This window comes from Taeniopygia guttata, chromosome 16 (assembly GCF_048771995.1).
Source record: "Taeniopygia guttata chromosome 16, bTaeGut7.mat, whole genome shotgun sequence".
NCBI classification, from domain to species: Eukaryota; Metazoa; Chordata; class Aves; order Passeriformes; family Estrildidae; genus Taeniopygia; species Taeniopygia guttata.
Genome location: NC_133041.1, coordinates 325,917 through 328,746, shown reverse-complemented (window position 1 = coordinate 328,746; position 2,830 = coordinate 325,917).

Below are 2,830 nucleotides of genomic sequence, written 5' to 3'. Positions count from 1 at the left end.
TGCATCAGGACCAAGTCAAAACGCAGGAAAGTCGTCCTGGAGCACCTGCCAGAAGCATGCCAGAGATGAACTGCAAGGGCTGGCAGCTGCAGCCACTGTTCTCTAGCAGTGCCAAGGCTTCGCACACAAGCCGGTTTCGTTCTTCGACTCTAAGAAGCCAACCGCTCTCCCCGGCTGCCGGAGGCGAAGAAGCGGCTACTAGGTGCACCGCTGACGTGAACCGCACTTGTAGGCTGCAAAGCGCGGCTTCGGCAAAAAGAAGCCGGCAACCGCCGCTTCCCTGCGGACAGCTGCGGAGAGCCGGAGTCTGCGTCTCTATCAGAGTGCATCATAGCGAAAAGCTTTTCCAGCGTGTTTCGCAGGGAGAAAGCTTGCCAGCACTGTGCACGCATCCCGCCCTTGCCCAGAAACATATATTTGCTGAACACTCCAAAAACACTACTCTTTCCTAGGCAAGCTTCAAACTGCTGTCAGACATCTGTGCTCTCTGTTTTGTGGTGTCCTGCTCGTTGTAGAGGAGTGCACAGCTCCACCTGACATTCAGTGCACAGCGAAGTCAACTGCAAAAAACCAGCAGCTGCTCACTCCCAAACCCAAGGCGCTGTCTATGTCCTTGCTTCCCGAGCAACTCAGCACAGCCCTTCTTCTCTGCAGCTGCCATCGAGTTGTCTGCAACTCGGAAGCTCAGGGAACGAAGAAGAATTCTCCAGATTCGTCTGCATCCGGACCAAGTCAAAACGCAGGAAAGTCGTCCTGGAGCACCTGCCAGAAGCATGCCAGAGGTGAAATGAAAGGGCTGGCAGATGCAGCCACTTGTACTCTAGCAGTGCCAAGGCTTCGCACACAAGCCGGTTTCGTTCTTCGCCTCTAAGAAGCCAACCGCTCTCCCCGGCTGCCGGAGGCGAAGAAGCGGCTACTAGGTGCACCGCTGACGTGAACCGCACTTGTAGGCTGCAAAGCGCGGCTTCGGCAGAAAGAAGCCGGCAACCGCCGCTTCCCTGCGGACAGCTGCGGAGAGCCGGAGTCTGCGTCTCTATCAGACTGCATCATAGCGAAAAGCTTTTCCAGCGTGTCTCGCAGGGAGAAAGCTTGCCAGCACTGTGCACGCATCCCGCCCTTGCCCAGAAACATATATTTGCTGAACACTCCAAAAACACTACTCTTTCCTAGGCAAGCTTCAAACTGCTGTCAGACGTCCGTGCTCTCTGTTTTCTGCTGCCCTGCTCGTTGTAGAAGAGTTCACAGCTCCACCTGACATTCAGTGCACAGCGAAGTCAACTGCAAAAAACCAGCAGCTGCTCACTCCCAAACACAAGGCGCTGTCTATGTCCTTGCTTCCCGAGCAACTCAGCACAGCCCTTCTTCTCTGCAGCTGCCATCGAGTTGTCTGCAACTCGGAAGCTCAGGGAACGAAGAAGAATTCTCCAGATTCGTCTGCATCCGGACCAAGTCAAAACGCAGGAAAGTCGTCCTGGAGCACCTGCCAGGAGCATGCCAGAGGTGAACTCAAAGGGCTGGCAGCTGCAACCACCGTCTTCTAGCAGTGCCAAGGCAGCGCATACAAGCCGGTTTCGTTCTTCGCCTCTAAGAAGCCAACCGCTCTCCCCGGCTGCCGGAGGCGAAGAAGTGGCTACTAGGTGCACCGCTGACGTGAACCGCACTTGTAGGCTGCAAAGCGCGGCTTCGGCAGAAAGACGCCGGCAACCGCCGCTTTCCTGCGGACAGCTGCCGAGAGCCAGGGTCTGCGTCTCTAGCGGACTGCATCATAGCGAAAAGCTTTTCCAGCGTGTTTCGCAGGGAGAAAGCTTGCCAGCACTGTGCACGCATCCCGCCCTTGCCCAGAAACATGGATCTGCTGAACACTCCACAAACATTACTCTGTCCTAGGCAAGCTTCAAACTGCTCTCAGACGTGCGTGCTCTCTGTTTTCTGCTGTCCTGCTCGTTGTAGAGAAGTGCACAGCTCACCCTGGCATTCAGTGCACAGCGAAGTCAATTGTAAAAAACCAGCAGCTTTTCACTCCCAAACACAAGGCGCTGTCTATGTCCTTGCTTCCCGAGCAACTCAGCGCAGCCCTTCTTCTCTGCATCTCGGGAGCTCAGGGCACGAACTAGAATTCTCCAGATTCGTCTGCATCAGGACCAAGTCAAAACGCAGGAAAGTCGTCCTGGAGCACCTGCCAGAAGCATGCCAGAGGTGAACTGAAAGGGCTGGCAGCTGCAGCCACTGTACTCTAGCAGTGCCAAGGCTTCGCACACAAGCCGGTTTCGTTCTTCGCCTCTCAGAAGCCAACCGCTCTCCCCGGCTGCCGGAGGCGAAGAAGCGGCTACTAGGTGCACCGCTGACGTGAACCGCACTTGTAGGCTGCAAAGCGCGGCTTCGGCAGAAAGACGCCGGCAACCGCCGCTTCCCTGCGGACAGCTACGGAGAGACGAAGTCTGCGTCTCAAGCGGACTGCATCATAGCGAAAAGCTTTTCCAGCGTGTCTCGCAGGGAGAAAGCTTGCCAGCGCAGTGCACGCATCCCGCCCTTGCCCAGAAACATATATTTGCTGAACACTCCAAAAACACTACTCTTTCCTAGGCAAGCTTCAAACTGCTGTCAGACATCTGTCCTCACTGTTTTCTGCTGCCCTGCTCCTTGTAGAGGAGTGCACAGCTCCACCTGACATTCAGTGCACAGCGAAGTCAACTGCAAAAAACCAGCAGCTGCTCACTCCCAAACACAAGGCGCTGTCTATACCCTTGCTTCCCGAGCAACTCAGCACAGCCCTTCTTCTCTGCAGCTGCCATCGAGTTGTCTGCAACTCGGAAGCTCAGGGAACGAAGAA